The sequence below is a fragment of the Bos taurus genome, chromosome 4, assembly GCF_002263795.3.
Source record: "Bos taurus isolate L1 Dominette 01449 registration number 42190680 breed Hereford chromosome 4, ARS-UCD2.0, whole genome shotgun sequence".
Lineage (NCBI taxonomy): Eukaryota > Metazoa > Chordata > Mammalia > Artiodactyla > Bovidae > Bos > Bos taurus.
Genome location: NC_037331.1, coordinates 2911101 through 2932999, shown reverse-complemented (window position 1 = coordinate 2932999; position 21899 = coordinate 2911101). Strand labels below are relative to the sequence as shown.

The following is a 21899-nucleotide window of genomic DNA, read 5'->3' as shown; positions in this document are numbered from 1 at the left end:
GTGCAAGAGCTTAGAAATATTGCTATATATTCATTTGATTTTAGATCATTTGGTTTGCCCATTTTTCTCATTTTTTCTCTATTCATTACTTTTCCCTCAACACTAGTGACTTCTCTGATTCACTGTTGGATTTTTTGTGATGAAAAACATCTGGTATGATGCCATTTATTTATAATGAAATTCTGAGCGTAGACTTTCCATAGACAATTGATCACAGGAGATAAGCTGCTCATAAGTTAAATTTAAAAAAAAAAACATACACTTGCTTTATTTACAACATCCACATTTTCTCTTCATTGCAGCTGCCATCTAGGGTTTAACACGTAATAATTACTCATGGAGAACAAGTTCATTTCTTATACTGCAGAAGCCCAGTCTTATGATTAACAACAAACTTCCTTGTTATAATGACATGGCCACTTAACATACTTAGGTATTAGATCAATTTCCATCTCTAGAAAGTTAAAGGAATTATTGTTTATTTTCTTTTGCTCTTGGAAATGACATGAATGGGTGGGGAAAGACTATTAAAACAAGCTTAACTCATTTAAATTTCAAATAATATTTTACAGAGGATTATATAGTTTGATTATAAGTCACATCTCCTTTATTTTGTTTGTAACTTATTTTGAAATAAAAATGTTAATCAGTTATTAAATTTAATATAATAAATATACACATCTAAAAAGTTAAATTATACTACCTTTGTTCTAACAAAAATCATTCTTCTCTTGTCCTTTTCCAGCCCTAATTCCTTATTCCTAGAGTCATTTTTTTCCCAAGTATTTTAACTGTTTTTTTTTTTACTGTGTATTTATGTCCAATATTTCCATGTTACTCTTACAGAGCTATTTCTTGATTTGTTTTAGATGTAGTCTTCCCAATATGGAAGTTTAAGTTTTACCTCTTTTACACACATCCAACATAAACAAACAAATGTTTATTTCCCCCTATTCACATAGAATTATATGTCACTTCTGTTGTTGTCAGTGATTAATGATGACTACTTGAATATTTTTCTAGTTATGTCAAATAATATAACATAACTACAATATCTTTTGCATATTTTTAACTTGGCACTAATGACTGCCTTATTTTTTCTTTTACTTAAATTATTCTTATAGTATTTGAAGAAAATGAATATATTTAAATATTTTCAAATAAGCACCTGATCAACTGAATTTTTTTCCCTGGAACCAGACATCTTTTATACCAGTATTTATTGCACATTCTCTTGTCTTATTGTCCTGAGAATATTTCCATTTCCATGACCCCAGTGTTATCTGCCTCATTTCCTTTCCTGGGTTCTATTTCTTGCTTTTCTGGTCTTAGACCTTAGGGCAGTGAGGGTAAAACCATATGTGGGCTGTATATTTGGAGATCTATATTGATTTGCAAATGTCTTCTTTCAACAGAAGTTTAGATGATAATCTATTCCATGATTGGAAATTATTTCCCCTTCTTTTTAATAGTTTTGAGCCATTGTGATTTGGCTTCTAGCTTTGCTATCAGAGAGTTAGCCTCTCCAGAGAATTTGTTCTGCTTCCTGAAGAGTTTGGACCAAAAAAAAAAAAAAATTGTGTTCTAAAATTTTACAACACGATTTCATAGATTGTTACAGGCTTGTTTGTTTTGTTTTTCATTAAAACTGTTTAAAAGTTATGTGAATCATAGCAACCATCCTCAGGCTGTCGGTCAGGCACATTTATTGGGGGATTCACAACCTTACTCCTTCAATCTCAAGAGGATTCAGCACCTCCCAGCACAAGAACAGCTTCAAGAAATGACCTTCTTCAGTATGCAGCTGGGATTTCCTCATCTTTCACGCTTTCTCAACTGCCTTACCTCTCTTTACATATAATTCCCTCACCTGATAAAATCTCTTTTTGTGTTTTATCTGCTTGTGAGCAGATGAATTTTGCTAGATTTAAAATCTCTAATGACTGCTTCACACAGTCACACAATTTTGTTTTATTTTTCCCAGAGAATATTTTTTATTTCTCTTCTCAAATCCCTCGATAATATCCTTTTCTTATTATTTGCACTGAACCTAGTGGATCCTGCGAATCTTTACACTCTCATCTTTCAGTAGTGATTAATTTTCTAAACTTATTCCTTTGACATTTCCCTCTTATTCTTTTTGTGTTTCTTTTCTTCCAACATTCCTGCTATTTAGATACTTAAACCAGACTTGAATTCATATCTTTAGTCTTCAATTTTATCTTTTTTATTTTTAATCCTAGGAGATTTCCTTCAGGTTCAGTTCAGTTCAGTCGTTCATTTGTGTCAAACTCATTGTGACCGCATGGGCAGCAGCACGCCAGGCCTCCCTGTCCATGACCAACTCCCGGAGTTCACTCAAACTCACGTCCATCAAGTCGGTGATGCCATCCAACCGTCTCATCCTCTGTCATCCCCTTCTCCTCCTGCCTTCAATCTTTCCCAGTATCAGGGTCTTTTCCAGTGAGTCACTTCTTCACATCAGGTGGCCAAAGTATTGGAGTTTCAGCTTCAACATCAGTCCTTTCAATGAATATTATGGAGTGATTTCCTTTAGGATGGACTGGTTAGATCTCCTTTCTGTCCAAAGGACTGTCAACAGTCTTCTCCAACACCACAGTTCTAAAGCATCAATTCTTCAGGGCTCAGCTTTCTTTATACTCCAAATCTCACATTCATACATGACTACAGAAAACAACAACAACAATAACATAGCTTTGACTAGATGGATCTTTGGCAAAGTAATGTCTCTGCTTTTTAATATCCTATCTAGGTTGGTCATAATTTTTCTCCTAAGGAGTAATTGTCTTTTAATTTCAAGGGTGCAGTCACCATTGGCAGTGATTTTGGAACCCCAAAAGATAAAGTCTGTACCTGTTTCCATTGTTTTCCCATCTATTTCCCATGAAGTGATGGGACCAGATGCCATGATTTAGTTTTCTGAATGATGAGTTTTAAGCCAACTTTTTCACTCTCCTCTTTAACTTTCATCAAGAGGCTCTTTAGTTCTTCTTCACTTTCTGCCATAAGGGTGGTGTCATCTGCATATCTGAGGTTATTGATATTTCTCCCGGCAATCTTGATTCCCGCTTGTGCTTAATTCAGTCCAGAATTTCTCATGATGTACTCTGTGTGTAAGTTAAATTAGCAGGGTGACTATATACAGCCTTGATGTACTCCTTTTCCTATTTGGAACCAGTCTGTTGTTCCATGTCCAGTTCTAACTTGCTTCCTGACCTGCATACAGATTTCTCAGGAGGCAGGTCAGGTGTTCTGATATTTCCATCTCTTGAAGAATTTCTCACAGTTTGTTGTGATCAACACAGTCAAAGGCTTTGGCATAGTCAAAAAATCAGAAGTAGATGTATTTCTGGAACTTTCACTTTTTTGATGATCCAGCGGATGTTGGCAATTTGATCTCTGGTTCCTCTGCCTTTTCTAAATCCAGCTTGAACATCTGGAAGTTCAGGGTTCACATACTGTTGAAGCCTGGCTTGGAGAATTTTGAGTTTTACTTTGCTAGTGTGTGAAATGAGTGCAATTATGTGGTAGTTTGAGTGTTCTTTGGCATTGGTATGAAAACTGACCTTTTCCAGTCCTATGGCCATGGTTGAGTTTCCAAATTTACTGGCATATTGAGTGCAGCAATTTCACAGCATCATCTTTTAAGATTTGAAATAGTTTAACTTGGATTCCATCTCCTTCACTAGCTTTGTCCATAGTGATGCTTCCTAAGGACTTGACTTTGCATCCCAGGATATCTGGCTCTAAGTGAGTGATCACACCATTGTGGTTACCTGGGTCATCAATGTATTTTTTGTATAGCTCTTCTGTGTACTCTTGCCACCTCTTCTTAATATCTTCTGCTGTTGTTAGGTCCATATTGTTTCTGTCCTTTATTGTGCCCATCTCTGCATGACATGTTCCCTTGGTATCTCTAATTTTCTTGAAGAGATCTGTAGTCTTTCTCATCCTATTTTTTCCCTCTATTACTTTGCATTGATCACTGATGAAGGTTTTCTTATCTCTTCTTGCTATTCTTTCGAATTCTGCTTTCAAATGGGTATATCTTTCCTTTTTCCTTTGCTTTTCACTTCTCTTCTTTTCTCAGCTATTGGTAAGCCCTTCTCCGACAACCATTTTGCCTTTTTGCATTTTTTTTCCCTTGGGTATTGTCTTGATCACTGCCCCCTGTACAATGTCACAAATCTCCATCCATAGTTCTTTAGGCACTCTGCCTATCAGGTCTAATCCCTTGAATCTATTTGTCACTTCCACTGTATAATTGTAAGGGATTTGATTTAGGTCATACATGAATGGTCTAGTGGTTTTCCCTACCTTCTTCAATTTAAATCTAAATTTGGCATTAAGGAGTTCATGATCTGAGCCACAGTCAGCTCCTTGTCTTGTTTTTGCTGGCTGCCTAGAGTTTCTCCATCTTTGGCTGCAAAGAATATAATCAATCTGATTTTGTTATTGACCATCCGGGGATGTCCATGTGTACAGTCTTCTCTTGTGTTGTTGGAAGAGGGTATTTTCTTTGACCAGTGTATTGTCTTTTCAAAACTCTATTAGCCTTTGCTTTGCTGAACTCCCCAAGTCACTAGGTGCCCAATATGCTACTGGATCAGGGGAGAAATAATTCCTGATGGAATGAAGAGATGGATCCAAAGCAAAAACAACACCTAGTTGTGGATGTGATTGGTGATGGAAGTAAAATATGATGCTGTAAAGAGCAATATTGCATAAGAACCTGGAATGTTAGGTCCATGAATCAAGGCAAATTGGAAGTGGTCAAACAGGACATGGCAAGAGTGAACATCAACATTTTAGGAATCAGTGAACTAAAATGGACTGGAATGGGTGAATTTAACTCAGATTACCATTATATCTACTACTGTGGGCAAGAATCCCTTACAAGAAATGGAGTAGCTATCATAGTCAACAGGAGTCCAAAATGCAGTACTTGGATGAAGTCTCAAAAACAACAAAATGATCTGTTTATTTCCAAGACAAACCATTCAATATCACAGTGATCCAAGTCTATGTGTCAACCAGTAATGCCGAAGAAGCTGAAGTTGAATGGTTCAATGAAAACCTACAAGACCTTCTAGAACTAACACCCCCAAAAGATGTCCTTTTCATTATAGGGGACTGGAACGCAAAAGTAGGACATTTCCTTAGCTTTAATTTTTTTCTGCCAAATTTTGAATTCCTGCCATGATACTTTTACTCCAAAACTCTCTTTTTGTGTTTTATGTGCATTGCTTTTTATTTTGATTTCAGATTATAAATATAAACAAGATTTCATGGACAAAATATCTTATTTTACTGATATTTTGAGCATTGTATTTTTCTTTTCACTTCTGTAAGCTTCTCTGCCTTTTCTGTTTCCTCAGGGAGCTTTTTGTTTTTGTTTGTTTTGGCCCCGTCTTTATAGTAGAAGTGCTACCTGATCTTTGACTTTGTGGGAAAGAATTGCTAAGACACATACTGGGGGCGGAGGTGGGGATGTGATGGTCTTGGTCAAACGTTGGTACTAATGTTAGTGGGTTGAGGCAAAAAGCTTCTATCATCCTAAAAGACAGACAAAAAGAGGGCTGGAGCGATCACCATTTAAACTCAGAACTCTGTCTCTGTCCTTAAATTCTTTTGTGCCTGGTGTGCCCAAGTCCAGCCCTCTCTATTTCAAGTTCCCAAGAAAGTAATGTCCCCTTTCTTTCTACTAGTGTGGAGCATCTACCTGTGTGCTTATGACGTGGGAATTTATTTAACATGGTCTTCCTTTTACAAAGAAGAGTCAGCAACCCTCACCTTCATTCATGTCTGGTGCCTCCAGTTCTGAGGTTTAGGTGATGTTTTGCAAATGTGCTTCCCATAGCCTTTTCCCAAGACAGGCAGTTAGGGTTCACTTTCCTCTAGTTTCCTGAGACAATTTCTAACATCCGTCTACTTCCTCGTCTCCACACTTTATTGATATTTGAGGGCCTGTAATCCTCTTCTCAAGAATGTATTTTCCTTGAGGACTAAACCCTTTTAGTCCTTTCTGTGAAGTTTTGAGAGAAAGCAGGTAGAACATATTATTTCAAGCTACTGTTCAACTACAGTCATAAATATTCATACACCTCATCATTTTATGTATAAAGCAAAAATGGCCCTGGACCCTCAACCAGAATCAAGTTAATGCAGGAAGTTTAAATGTATCCAATTGTGAACAAGCGACTTAGGTTAAGAAAACCAAATAGGCTTTCATACTGTAATAGCAAAGAACACATCTGACTCCATATTAGATCTGTTCCTTTTCCTGGGCTTAATCATGCTGGATCTGCATCTTTTGTACAAGCACTTTGCCTATAGCCTGAAATATACAGGAAGCCCATTCTTAAAGCCCTGACTTTTAGGATTCCATTCATAGAGAGACAAAAAAGGTGCAGAACAGAGAGTAACATTGTCTTGTTGGGGGTTTCCAGGAACATCCTGACCTGACCTAGGTGGATAGCTGCAAGAACAAAGGATTCCTCCACTAAGAACTTTGCAACAACCAACCACGCCCCTTCCTCACTTTGCCTTTAAAAATGTCTTTTTGAAACCCTTCCAGGAGTTCGGGTTTTTTTAGGCACAAGCGACCCAGTCCCATGGATAACCTTCAATAAACTTTTCTCTGCTCCAAAATCTGACATTTTGATCTGTTTGGTCTCACTGTGTGTGGGGCTCAGGAACTTGTGTTCAGTAACATCATTGGACAGTTGGTATTTCTGAATGTGTGTTTCCCAAGCCTGGTGAACCTGAAACTTTGGGGACAGAGTGCAGCAACCTGTGTTCACCAAGCTTCCATCTGGCTCAGGTGCCAGCCTGCAGCTGCACAAGGTCATGCTTTCTTGTATAAGTTCATGGACTTTGTTGTTATACACTTTTCTGACACATATTTGCTTGTTATTAGATTAGTGTTTCTGATGGGATTTTATCTCTTTGCATATTGATATTATTTATTATGTGATATATTTTATTCCTTTAAAAATATTATATTTACTATTTGATGGAAGTTGCTAACCTCAGCCTGGTAGGCTACAGCCCATAGGGTCTCAAAGAGTCAAACATGACTGAACAACTGAGCATGTATGCACACACACAGCTCCTAACCTTTTATGAATTTTCTTCTGTAAGAACACCTGATAATTTTCCCTGTCTTTTGTAGGGTTGCAATTTGACAAATTTTATCAGAATTTCTCCAGTTTCAGCTTATCATATCTCTTGTCAAGCAATTTAAATGATCATACTTTCTTAGTATATATGTAGATATATATCATTTTAATTTTTAATTCTCATAACAAATAGTATCACATACCAAATATGTTTCCCTTTTATTTACTCACTCAATAATTTAAACAGCATTAGTAGTGTGTTTCAAACATTAGGATAAATGTTGAATTTTGAACTTTAAATAATAGAGATAAATAGACAGATAGCTAGATATGGACCTTTCTTTAAAATATCAGATATGATTGTTGCTGAAATGTAGAAGACTCATTCTACTATCTTGAAAATATTATTTAGGTCTTTATTATTACCACAAATTTGGGTGTCTCTCCGATAAAGAATTCCATCCAAACTAGTCAATGCTCAAGTGTACTTTGAGTCAGGAGGTGAGAGAGATAGTATTTCTTCTTTGTAAACTTAATTTCAAACTGAACCAGAGAGAGAATAAAGTAAAATTAAAAATAAAATTGCATTTGTTAATGTTTTTCTAAATTATTCCATAATCATTCATTTTTACTTTAGGATGATTCACCAGTGGCTCAGCAGCAAAGAATCTGCCTAAAATGAAGGAGATGTAGATTTGTTCCCTGGGTGATGAAGATCCCCTGGAGAAGGAAACAGCAACACACTCCAGTATTCTTTCTTGTCTAGGAAATCCTATGGACTGAGGAACTTGGTGGGCTACAGTCCATGGGGTCACAAAAGTACTGAACACAACTTTGCAATTAAACACATAACAGAAAAAGTATTAAGGTATGATTATCTCAATATAAAATTGAGAAACAATAGAGATGAAATAATAGAGATTAAAAAAAGGTTCTTTAATAGAATGAAAAAGATACCTTAACTAGATACAACATAAAGAAAGCCACCATGAAAAGATTCTAATGGAGGTGATGTCATAGTATAAGATAAGAACACTAGTGGAATGTTCTTATGCTAGTGAAAATGCAATTTACTGAACAAACTCCTTGAAACAACTGTGGCAAAAACTTATGCAGATAAATTTATTGCATTAATACTTAAGGGACACATTCCAAAGTTGAATTAATAAAACAACAAAATTCATACACTTAAAAAATGTTAGTTTCTCTCCTGTTTTGCCATCATTTTTCTTTCTTGCACATGGGTGCTAGTGAAAGATAATAATGCTATAAAACCTATTTTATAGCACAAAGAGATGACTGTATGTCATCAACCATGTTTTACAGCATGTGTCAGCCAAAGCTATTGTTGGATTGACTTACTTTATGTTTCACATGGAACATAATTTAAAATTAAATAAAAACTGCTCTTAGCATGAATCAATCTCAGAGAGCCAAGCAAATGTGTTTCCTATATCTGAACAAAATCCATTTTTCGTGAAGGCGTAGTATGGTTGTCTCTGCTGAAAGGTGTCTAGTCTTGCTTTTCTCTTCATAGGTAACCCTAGATTAGAGATGGCTTGGAAAATAATTTAATGTACTTGGTCAAGTGTTTTAAGTGTTAGGAAATATTATTAAATCTGAAATGGATTATGAAGTCCCTTGTCTTTATATTACTTGTCTGATAGCTAAAGCAACTAGAATAGTTGCACTGCTATTCCTCTTGTAATTGGAAAATTTCAAACATCTGGGTGAGTAGTGTAAACATGTTTCAAAATCTCCTATCAACTTAAAGAGATACTCATCTCCTAGGAGAACAGTTAGCATCTGGATACAAATGCTACGTTGTGTATACTGTGAACATTCTCAAGTGGTTTTGTGATCTACCCAAAATAAATATTTAAAGAAAAGAAAAAAAAAAGCATATATACTATATATATATATATTATTATTATTGGCCCATTAATTAATTCGCCATTTAATATTCAAGAGTTGTTTTGTTCTGTCTTGTCTGTTGGTTTAAAGAGTATTATGATACTGAAGTTAGACCACACAATCTTTCAGGACCAGTTACTCTCCATCTCTGTTACTATTTTACTTCATGGTTGTCCCCAACTTTAACCAGATATATACTGTATCATTTCATTTTCCCTCATGAATAAGTAAGGGTCCTGACAGACACAGAGGGTATATTCAAAACAGGTGCTAGAAGTGAGTCAAGTAACATGCATTAAGTCAACATGAATCAAGTCACAAAGGTGTGGGCAGGATGTAGGAAAATGAGAAGACAATTGTATTCTGGACTATTAAATCTGGATCATTACCACTCCTAGATCTAGAGGAAGAAACAGAGGGTGTAGTTATTGGAACACAGCAAGAGAAGGGTAGAGAGGATTAAAGTGGAGAAAGAGAATAGATATTAGAATTACTGCAATTCACTCCCTTTCTTTTGACAAACCTAAGAGAAGGAAGAAATCAAAGAAGTGACCCATATAGGTCTGCTTCCCAAAGCATGGGGAGGAAAGATAACCATCCTTAATTGTATCTTGTGTGTGGACTTGACTCACCATATCTCAGCTTTTCATAATGGTTCAACTTTTCATCTCTGGCTCAACTATTAATTGGAAAAATATTTCCATAATTCACATACTTGGAAATGGTAGCATAGTTATATTTTTATGATAGGGAATAGCTTCTAAAAATTGCCTTGGTATTGTATAACAAGCTACACTTTGTGTTCATTGAGTATCCATACAAAACTTGGCTACCTGGCAAGTAGTTTATGGTGTTTACTTCCTGTAGAAATAACTGTGGGTGAGGACAGTAACTTGAAATCTGTTGTTCAGAAACCAACATATCCTGTCTTCTATTTATTTAAGAAATAAAATTTGTTAATGATGAAAGGAGAGGTACTAGAAGGAACCTACATGAAAGTGACAGAATTAAGGGAGAAAATAAAAAGTTACCTTGGAGAAAAGGTGTGACCTATTTCTTGCACTTTAGGAATACAGCTTTTAAAAAGTTTTAGAAAACAAAACAATCTTAACATTTCCGTTTGTGATGTGTGTCAAAAAGTCAACTGGGTTTCAAAAGTGATATTCTGAATTTCCAGCTTAAAAGATCCTTGTAACTTAGGAAATGAGTGATAGAGGAAAGCAACAATTTTAGCATGCTTTAAAAAAAAAAAAAACTAGTAAAAAAGAGAAATACAGAAAAATCAAAAAGAGCAGAAATTGTTTGCATTTTTATAAATTCCATGTATAAGAATAAAGTGAAAAACTAGAATTGAGGATTTCAACAAGTGTTAAAGACCTCGTAACAAAGCTTTGTGCCTATGTTCAGTACAAGGCACAGAGATAAATGAAGACAGGAAAACCACAGTCAGTAGAAACACAAATCTGTCCCTTAATCTGCTTGTGAATCCAAGGGGTTGAGGTCTTTCAAAATGAAGCCAAAACTTTGAGTCAGATAAATTACATTCCAAGAGATATTAATGACTTTCTATTGGTTATAACAGTATTATCGAACAGCTAGAGAAAATTTGCCATTGGAAAAAAATTATTGATTTTTCAAATTTGAAATAGAGAGGAGAGTATTCAGTTGTGTGCCATTGCAAAATTTTTTTCATAGAACCTATTATGAAGGAATCAATTTGATTTTCAGTTTTTACTAGGTGAGTAATGTTGTTATGAACTTCATTGACATGCTTCTTGCTATGAAAGCATTTCTGTTGGATATATAACTAAGGGTGAAATTCCTGGCACTTCAGGTATACTTATATTTAACTTTAGAATATAAGCTAATTTCCAATTGATGCTCCCATCAGCAGTGCATGAAGTTGCTTTGTATTATCACCGGCATGCAGTACTGCCACTCATTAATTTTTGGATATTCTGAAGGGTTAGTAGTGGCATTTCAATGCATTTTTAAAAGTTTTAGTTTGTAATTCCCGTTTGTTAAAGAGATTGCATGTCTTTTTGTATGCTAAATGGCCTTTCAAATACTTTTTTTGTGAATCATCTGTTCAAATATCTTGCAAATATTTTCCTCCTGAACCACCTGACTTTTTTTTTCCCCCTAGAATTGCTGTTGTTCAGTCGCTAAGTCCTGTCTGACTCTGTGATCCCATGACCTGCAGTATGCCAGGCTTCCCTGTCCTTCACTATCTCCTGGAATTTGCTCAAGTCATATCTATTGACTTGGTGATGCTACCCCACCATCTCTTCCTCTGTTGCCATTTTCTTATATTAGGAGTTAATTTTATATTCTGGTCGTAAGGCTACTGTTGGTTATATATGTTGCAAACACTTTTACCACTTAGAATTTTAATTTTTCATTCTCATTTTTTAGTAATTTTTAAAAATGAATAATTAATTTTAATAGACTGATTTATCTATCCTTTATTTTTCATGATTAGTACTTTGGGGACTTGACTTTCTCTACTCCAAGGTTATAAAACCACTATATTTCCCAAAAGCTTTATTACTTTTCCTTTTAAAATCCTGAATGTACCTACAACTTAATGTTTGAATATGAAATGAGGGAAGGGTTTAAAAAAAATTTTTTTTTTTTGGCTATCTAATTGAACCCAAATCAACTATTTCTTTCTGCTCTGCAATGGTGTATTTTCATTTATCAAGTATCTACATGAATCTATTTCTGTGCTTTGTACCTCTTCAATTTCTCAATATAGCCACATTTATGCAGTAGTAAATATCAAACTTTGTAAGTCTTGATACTCAATACAAAGAAGCCAATCATTCAGTTCTATACAAAAGCTATAGGAAAAATATTACATAAATGTGTTATTTTAAAATAATTTTTTTCTGTATTTTGTGATAGTTGTGTTGTCAACTTTAAAAGGATAGGATAATTTATTTTGTTTTAATAAATATTTAATAAACATAAACATTTATTTTCTACATACTTCCTACATGCCAAAAATAAATTTTATTTTGTTCTCAAAATGTATTGTTGATTATTAAAGTATAATTGTAATTTTCTCTCAGAAATTTTAAAGTTTTACCTTTGTCTGACTACTCTTCTTTGAATTTCTGAGAAAGTAAGCCATACCTAACCATCTTCCTTCCCCTCTACATTCAGTTTCTTTCAGAATTTTGTCTTTTTCATCACCACAAAAGATTTTTAATTTGAGAAGGATTTTTCTGAATGTGAGTCATTATTATTAGTCAAGATAGATAGACTTTTTGAAACTTAAACTCAAGAAAATATTCTTCTGTGATTTACTTCATTATCTACTGCTTTTTCCTTTGTTTTATGATTGTACTGGGACACCTCTCGTCTTATATCAACCTTCTCTCTCTCTTTTTTTGTTTTTTGGTAAACTTATCTTTCAAATCTCAATTATCGGAGATTTCCTTGACTTTTATTGCTCCTGAAACAAATTTGGTTTGGGTCTGCTTTTCCATGCACAGAAAAGCCAATCTATTGACACTGGATTATGGGAAAGGAAAATGCAATATTTATGGATGGGCCAAGCAAGGAGAAAGGGCAACTAATGCTCAGAATATCCCTCAATAGTTTCAGGGAAGGGGTATTAAAGGCAGTGTGAGGGAGGGAGCTGCAGGGTGTGGGATTATGCAAAATTCTCATTGGTTGACATCAGGGTGAAGTTTTAAGCATCATCAGCCTTCTGGTTTAAACCATTCCAACGTCTAAGTTCTTGCAATCAGAAGTTTTCATCTGGTGAGGATCTGCTCCCTGTAAAAATAACATTAGAATGTGTGTCAGACCTTTATCTACATCTTTCAGAGCATTAGAAGATTAGTGATTCTGCTACAGACTGGATTTATAGTCTAAATTGTTACTGGTTTCCAGCTCAACAACTATTTTTTCATTTCTACATCTTCACATTTCCTATTGACTAGCTCATGAGTCAACCTTTTGAGACTCAGGGGAGGCCCAGTAGACTAAAGCAAAAGCCTTTTATCTCAAAGGACAGGGAGGAAGGATCTTGTATACAGTTTCATTATTATCAAAATACCTATTACTGGTTTGGCTTTTAAGTTAGACAGGACTGAACACACACACACACACACACACACACACACACAATCAGTAAGTTTGTCCTTTGTTTCCCTCTGTATTTTATGTACATATTTAATCATCCCAGACACTGTTGTTTTCCCAGGTGGTGCAGTGGTAAAGAATCCATCTGCCAATGCGGGACACTCAAGAGACATAGATTCACTCCCTGGGTCATCAAGATACCCTGAAGTAGGAGATGACAACCCACAACGGTATTCTTGTGTGGAAAATCCCGTGAACAGTGGAACCTGGTGGGCTACAGTACATGGGAGTGCAAAGTCAGATACTAATGAGTATGCACCACACGCATAAACATGTAGAGAACAGGATTCCCTGACTTCTACCCACTAGAGATCAGTAGGAAAAAAAAATGTACCTTGAAGTTGCCAAATATATTTGAGGGGAGCAGTGTGAGGTAGCAAGATCACCCTATTTGAGAGCCAGTGCCATAGGTAGCTTAGAAACTGGGTATTATTAGGATACTAATCAAAACATGCTTAAAATGTCATAGAAACTTTAGTTATCTTTGTTTCCTCTATGGTCTATAGGCCCATCTCTTGAGGGTCTTGTCTTCATACACTTAATGTTCCCTAACTGTTGATTCATATTTATTAATGAAGTACTACTCAGAACTCACTTTCATATCCGATATCTTGTTTCCCAGCAACAACACTGCTGCCCTTAGAGCGAAGGGGGAGGACTCTGGATTCATCCCTCTCGAGTGGAGGGTCCTGTCTTAGATGGTTTTTAGTCTTTCATATCTGATGGAAGGCTGGAACCACTGAGAGGTGAGTCTAGCTCTTAGCACATCACTCATAACTCCCAAGGTTGGCCACTCCCCTTCGATGTACAGATTCATCTGGAAGGAATCCAGACACTGGGAAGATCCAATGCAGGAGATGGAAAACACAGTGTGATTGGCTCAACTGATTAATGGGTAAAGAGATAAGCCCTTCTAATTGCCCTTTCTTGGAGAAGACTCTTCAGAGCCCCTTGGACTGCAAGGAGATCCAACCAGTCCATTCTGAAGGAGATCAGCCCTGGGATTTCTTTGGAAGGAATGATGCTAAAGCTGAAACTCCAGTACTTTGGCCACCTCATGCGAAGAGTTGACTCATTGGAAAAGACTCTGATGCTGGGAGGGACTGGGGGCAAGAGGAGAAGGGGACGACAGAGGATGAGATGGCTAGATGGCATCACTGACTCGATGAATGTGAGTCTGAGTGAACTCCGGGAGTTGGTGATGGACAGGGAGGCCTGGCGTGCTTCGACTCATGGGGTCGCAAAGAGTCGGACACAACTGAGCGACTCAACTGAATTGAACTGAACTGATCTGTGTATCAGTTCTTCATTAGTTTGGAAACTCAGTTTGGGGTTTGGGTCTCAGTTTTCTTTTGCCTCTTTTCCCCCTTCACTCCAATTCTGTTTTATATTTGTGAAGATTTCCTCAAAGGTTCTGATGGTCTGCAAGGACCTTTGCTTATATGTTACATTTATTTACAGTTTTTATTCTTACATATACCTTTATAACCAACAGGTAAAGTCAATAGATTGTTTACAGCATGTTTATTTAAAACCAATAAGATAAATACAACTAACAACTTTGATTAAACCACTTGGTATGATATGAGGCCTCAGCCTGCTGCTCCATACACCATTTCCCCCTCTCTTGGATGACACAGATGGGAAAGCTGAGACCCCAGGTGGATCAAGCAAGGCTGCAGGGCTGTCATGGCCAGTATCTGGTAGAGGAGGCTTTGGAGATGTATGAATACTGTTCCAAAGTTATGCCCAAAGGCTCAGTGCCATATAGAGTTGGCTGCTGCTGTACTAGAAAAATCTGCATTGCTTAGTATTCAAGATAACCAGGGAGGCACTGCAATCTTGTTAGCCTGAATAACTACTTATCTTACCCAAATCCAGCTATTTCCAAAAAAAATGGAAGAAGTAAGGTTTATCTTTCATCACTCAGGTTTTGTTAGCATCCTTTCCCAGTAAACAGCTTTAGATTGACAAGTCACAGATCAGAGCTTGCTCTATCCCTTGCACACTGTATTTAGGAGGTGATTTGCATACAGAATTTACATAAATCTACATAATTGCATTCCTTTGATGGTTCATAAATGGATTTCTGTAATCAGGAAACAGCTCTCAGGATCTCTTTGTTAATGGTACCATGTACACTTGTACCCTCTGTGAAATCACTTTTTAAAAGAAAAACATTATTTTGGTAATTTTAATTAATGAGCTAGAATGTAATCATCTTCATGCTGAGGTCAGAGTGTCCTAGGAAGACCAGGATCATGTGCTACTAGGAAAATTCTGCCTGTTTGCCCTCCCCCTTCTCTTTCCATTGGAAATATCCATTATCCACAAGAGGACGTAGGTCTGCTATGGAGTTCCATCTTAACTCTGGGGTAATTTGTCTTCTACCTGAGTGAAGACTGTCTCAGCATTGTCAAGCTAATCTTTCTGTCCACCCAGCAAGAGGGGTCCTGCCCTGAGAGCAGTGCCTTATGTGTTTCTGCTTATTATAAACATTCCCAAAATAAGTTCACCAAAGCACACACTTGTGTCCTTTACTGGGTCCAGCTCAGGAGACCCAGGTCTCTATGTGCTCTCTCTTTCAGCAGTGTCATAGCTTCAGGGAAAGGCTTTGCCAAAGTTCCATCCCTGCTTCTTTGAAATACAAGGTGACTTGTAGCTAGAAGATAGATGGACCACATCTTCTTTATCCATTCATCACTTGATGGACATTGACTATCATGAATAGTTCTGCAATGAATGCTGGGGTGTATATCTTTTTCAATTGTAGTTTTCCTTCAGATTTACTCAGCCATATAAAAGAATGAAATACCATTTGCAGCAACATGGATGGACCTATAGATGATCACACAGGGTGAAGTAAGCCAGATGAAAAGGATGGATATCATATGATAGTATTTATATGTGGAATTTTTAAAGTGATACAAATTAACTTATATACAAAACTGCAACAGACTCACAGATGTAGAAAACTTATGGTTACCAAAGGGGGAAAGAAAGAGAAGGATAAATTAGGTGGTTGAGGTTAACATATACCCACTACTGTACATAAAATTGATAAACAAGGCCCTACTGTATAGCACAGTGAGCTCTACTCAGCATCTTGTAATAATCTACAACAGAAGAGAATCTGAGTCACTTTGCCTCACACCTGAAACTAATATAACACTGTAAATCAACTGCACTTCGATAAAAAAAAAAAAAAAATAGGTTTTCTTGCAGGTTGGTTGCAGGCCTACAAAGACATGACCACCAGTCCCGTGCACCCATTCTGGCCTCTGGGCCTGAGGCTGGACAACTCTGTGCCTAATGACTGCCCCACCTGGCAGATCCTGGCCTCTTCTATGTCTCTGGAGTCTCAGTTGTGACCACGTGGCTGTTGTCAGAGTGTGCTGCGGTTGTCCCACTGGGGGCTTGGCAGAGACTGTCCCTGTGCTGGTTTGCAATATTTGGGTTCATTCACTTGGTGACTGAAGGCTGGTTCAGCCTCTGCCACGTGGACTTTCTCGGAGAACAAACCATCTTAACTCTGGAAAGAGTATGCCAAGGGAGGCAGTCAATACGTCCTGAATGATAACTTCATGATATGCATGGAGACCATCATGGCTTACCTTTAGGGGATCACTCAGCCTGTGGATAGTGATCGCTTTTCTCCACCAGCAACCCCTTCACTTTATCCTACAGCTTGTGATCTCTGTGAGTCAGGTATATGGAGATGTGCTCTATTTCCTGATGGGGTACCGTGATGGATTCCAGCACAGGGAGCTGGGACACCCACTCGACTTCTGGTTTTACTTTGTCTTCCTGAACGCCCTGTGGCTGGCGCTGCCTGGACTCCTCATACTGGCTTCCATAAAGCAACTTGCTCATGCCCAGAGCATACTGGTGCCAAAGCCCCCAAAGCTAGGAGCAAGCAGAACTAAAGGGTGATGGACTAGGCTTAAACACAGGCTATTGAGGAACTCTCCACCTGCCAGAAGATTCCAATCCTTGCTCCCACAGGTTTGAAGGACAAATTGAATTGATCTATCAAACTCAGGTTGATGGGTGGGCAGTGGGAAGAAAAGAGCTGTGTGGAGCCACTGTCAGCAGCCAATGGGACAAAGGTACAAGAGAACCTAGGAAGTCTGTGATGGGGACAATTTTTTAAATCAGGAAATAAAGGTCTTGACCCTAAAAAAGAAAGAAAGAAATGCTAGTTGACATATCAGAAGGCCCTGAGGCTGCTTATGAAGATCACAGACTGCAAAAGAAGGGAAGCCTATGGAATGGGAAGAACCTAGAGGAAGGGCTGGCTGGTGAGCTTGCTGAGGTTCCTCCCACAAGTCCACTGACCACTGACCACAGATCCCTGCAACATACCAAGGGAGCTTCCTTACCCAGACCATGGAAGGTCCATTTTCTGCTGCCTTTCCTGGTCCAGTTTGGAGTTCTGGAGGTGACCAGTGATAGTATGGATTCACACTATTACTCGGGGCTGCAGAGGATCATGCAAGATAAAACCATTACATTTTCTCCCAATTCCCATTTATGTGTGAACTTAGAGGTCATGTGTGTGAACCATGAAACTGATTGCCCTCATTGACAACTAGATGGATGCAATAGTTTTACTTACAAAATTACTTCCAATGTTTGATTTTTTTCTTATAGTCATTTTTCTTTTCTTTTTAATTTTTTTTTTTCCTCTCCACACAGCTCAAAGGATCTTGGTTCTCCCACCAGGGACTGAACCTTCTTAGTGAAAGCACAGAGTCCTAATCAGTAGATTGCCAGGGGATTTCCTAACCTTTGGTTGTTTTTAAAACCTAAATAAATTGAAGCATTATTTAAACATTTTAATTACAATTTATACATAGATAATATGCATTCACCTTTTATTTTTTAAGGCAAAATGTGAGGTGTCATTGACATACAATAACTGCACATATTCTCATGTACAATCTGAACAGTTTCCATATATATATATATATATATATGTTTATGAACATAGCACTATCATCAAGAACACCATATTGATCTGCTTTGAAAGGTTCCTTATGTGAAATATATTCCCCTCTCCCAGTGCCCCAGAAACCATGAGGTTTCCCAGTCTGGTCACTGGGAAAAGGCATCCTTCTTGGATTTTCATGAGCACCACATCTATTACCTCTCATCCTATTGGAGGATACTTGCCAGGACCCTAGGTAGTTTGCTCACGGAGCAGCTGCATAGGAGATAGTGATTTTCTGAATTGCTGGCAGTCTCTTTGTGAAACTCTTTTCTCCCCATCAGGGTAGCAGGAGAACTCAGCCTGGTTCTCTGGGCCCTGCTTGCCCACCCAGCCCTCCCCTCTCTCATTGTTCCGGTGGTGAGCCAGACAGACACTGTTGGACTGCTTCAGTCAGTGTTCCCCTCCCAGGGATCACTGGCTGGCCTTGTCCAATATCCAGTGTCTTTAAAACTCGTGTTTTAAATGTATTTTTTCTTTTTGCTTCAGATAGGACAGTTCATCTAGCCCCTCTTATTTCATCTTAGCCGGAAACATCCTGCATTTTAATTTTACTAGATAATTTTATATATTTTATGATATCTATAACTTTAATAATGTGAAAATATTTCTAAAAGTATTATTTTTCCATTTCATTTTACCCTTATGAAGTTATATTCTGACTTTTCCCTTTAAATACAATTACACTTAGATTTTAAATTCTTGGGGCTTCCCTTGTAGCTCAGTTGGTAAAGAATCTGCCTGCAGTGCAGAAGACCCGGGTTCAATCCCTGGGTTGGGAAGATCCCCTGGAGAAGGAAATGGCAACCCACTCCAGCATCCTTGCCTGGAAAATCTCATGGACAGAGGAACCTGGAGGGCTGCAGTCCATGGGATCGCAAAGAGTCGGGCATGACTGTAAAATCATCACTGACAATATCTCAGAAATAATGTGAAGATTTTGATAATAATTATAGCATTGGTGAGTTTGTTGAAATGAGGACAAGAAAATAAATCTTGTAGAGTAAAAATAAACAATATGATTTATAAGTGTCTTTAATTATCACTCATTCAATCATTGTCAGTTCAGGATCTGGGACTTGGCTACAATCCAGTCATCCTTTTATATGTTAGCCATTTTCAATCCTAAAAAACTGTAGCTTAATAGGCATTAATTAATTTTGTCACTGAGAATGTATCTCTGATGAGTAGAATGACAGAGAACGTTGTGCTCATCAATGTGAAAGCATGCTTTGTATCTATGTGCAGTGGTCAGACACGCAGGGCACCAGTCTCCATGTGTGCCCTCCTCTGCCCAGGCTGAAGAGAGGGGCAGCGCCACCTCAGGCCTCATTCACCCGCTCCCTGAGCTGGCTCTCTTTATGGCCTCTGGCATGGGTTCTGAACCATGGACAGCTCTCTCCCTCTAAATCTGGGGTTACCTTGCTTCTACAGTTTTTGAAGGACTTCGTTCTTACCTGTGGCCAAGTTTCATGGGTTTTGTTCTTATCATGGGTGATAAAAGAAATGTTCACATATTGAGGTTATGGAGCAAACATTTTGACTTATACATGAGTTAACGTGAATATTATGTCTGCTTGTGGTCTATTAAAAATTCATTGTACATCTGCTTTAATATTAAGGAAACCCACACTGACCAGAAGTAAAATATGTGCATGTTAAAAATAAAGATTCAACGCCTTCCTTCCTGGGATGCTGATGCTGATCCTTTGATAAGATGCCCAACCTAGGTGCCAAGGCCATGCTGTGCACGTACAGGTCTAATGTTTGTTTGTTTGTTAAATCTTGACAGCCTGACTGGTGTAATGTTCTTTGTTCCAACAAGATATAAAACTGTGCTGAAAAACATGCTTCTCCAGAGAAGTCTATCAGAGTAATCTGGGCTATAGTCCTCAGGTTGACTCAAATAAAACTCTTTTCTATTCCCAGTATATATTGTTAATTATATATTATTATTTTCATTGACAAGGTCTAGAAGGACTCCCTGATTCTGGTTTCCAGTTACTTGGATCTCTGCATTCTTGCACGGGCTTGTTCAGTCACTTCCAGTGTGTCCAATTCTCTGCGATCCTATGGGCTTACCCACCAGGCTCCCCATCCATGGAGATTCTCCAAGCAAGAACACTGGAGTGGGTTTCCATGTCCTCTGTCAGGGGGTCTTTCTAACCCAGGGCTCAGCTGTGTCTCCTTCATTGGCAGGTAGGTTCTTCACCACTAGCTCCACTTGGGAAGCCCAGGACAACCCTTCACCATTCTGTTATCATGGATATAAATCCCACTGTGGGTTAAGCAGTGTTATTTTACTGAAAAATCCATTAGTACAAGAGCAATACCTAAATGCAACAGATTAAAATATCAATGTTCAATTGTGCATTTTGTGAAAAAATAAGCCCTAAGGAAGTTATAAAATAATCAAAATCATGTAGAACAGCATTCACATTATCCAGTGAGTTTCCTATTTATCAAGACTAATCCTTGGAATTCTCTTTAGATCCTTTTTGTGTGTGTGTGTGTCAGTTGATTAACCTGGGCATAGATGATCAATAAGTCATTTCAGCTCTGTTTACAAAGTATTTCTAGACTCTCTCCTCTTCTCTTTATATCCACTGCTATCTCCAAGCCAACGCCACTTTTGCTGCCTTTTCTCACATGGGATTATCACTCTGGTCTTCAAACTACTCATGATTTTACTTTGGTTTTTCCATGTGTATTTCACAGAGCAGCAGTATAAGCCACCAGATAAAAGACAACCAGCTAAATTTGAAAGAGATGAATAAGAATGTATTTTAAGTATAAATATGTCATGAAATATATTATGTTCTGTATTTTTATTTGCTAAATCTAGCAACACTAAACCAAAATAAAAATCTTTATCTTAATGTGAAACAGATTATGGGTTTCCTTGGTGTCTCTGCTATTAAAGAATCTACCTGCAATACAGAAAACACCAGTTTGATTCCTAGAAGGGGATGATCCTCTGGAGAAGGGATGGACTACCCACACCAGTATTATTGGGCTTCCTTGGTGGCTCAGATGGTAAACAATCTACCTGCACTGCGGGAGACCTGGGTTTGATCCTGGGTTGTGAAGATCCCATGGAGGAGGACATTGCAACCCACTCCAGTATTCTTGCCTGGAGAATCCCATGGACAGAGGAGCCTGGGCAACTACAGCCCATGGGGTCACAAAGAGTCAGACATGACTGAGCGACTAAGCACAGCACAATAGAGATTATGCCATGTGCTTGTACAAAATCTTTTAGTCTTTTCATTGAATTTAGAATAATGTATCATTATCTTCAAGATTCCATGTGATGTAATCTCCAAATCTAACCCTGACATTTTTCTCTCAATCACTACTCTCCAAATGCACTAGCCTTTCTTTTCCTTTAAGTTGCCAGATTTGTTCTTGATAGAGCACATTTGTATTTGCAGCTCTCTCTGGTTGGCATGTCCCTCTTTCCTGAAGAATATAATAGGGCTACTTTCTTCTTACAATGCAAGCTTAAGTTCAAAGATCTCCTTACAAAAAAAGATATTCCATGGCTCATGAGTGAGCTTTTACATATGATTCTACACTGTTTTTTTTATATTGTCTGTTATAATCCAAATTTGTAGTATTATTTTTGTGGAATAATTTACTAATTTATTTATTTACTTTTATTACCCATCTCCACCACTACCTTGAACATCTCTCTT

At 37.6% G+C, this 21899-nt stretch overlaps 1 pseudogene; it reads left to right on the top strand.

The window, feature by feature from the left end:
- The first annotated feature begins 16156 nt into the window (after positions 1–16156).
- LOC784126 (3-beta-hydroxysteroid-Delta(8),Delta(7)-isomerase-like) lies at positions 16157–17137 on the top strand (annotated as a pseudogene).
- The last annotated feature ends 4762 nt before the right edge of the window (positions 17138–21899 follow it).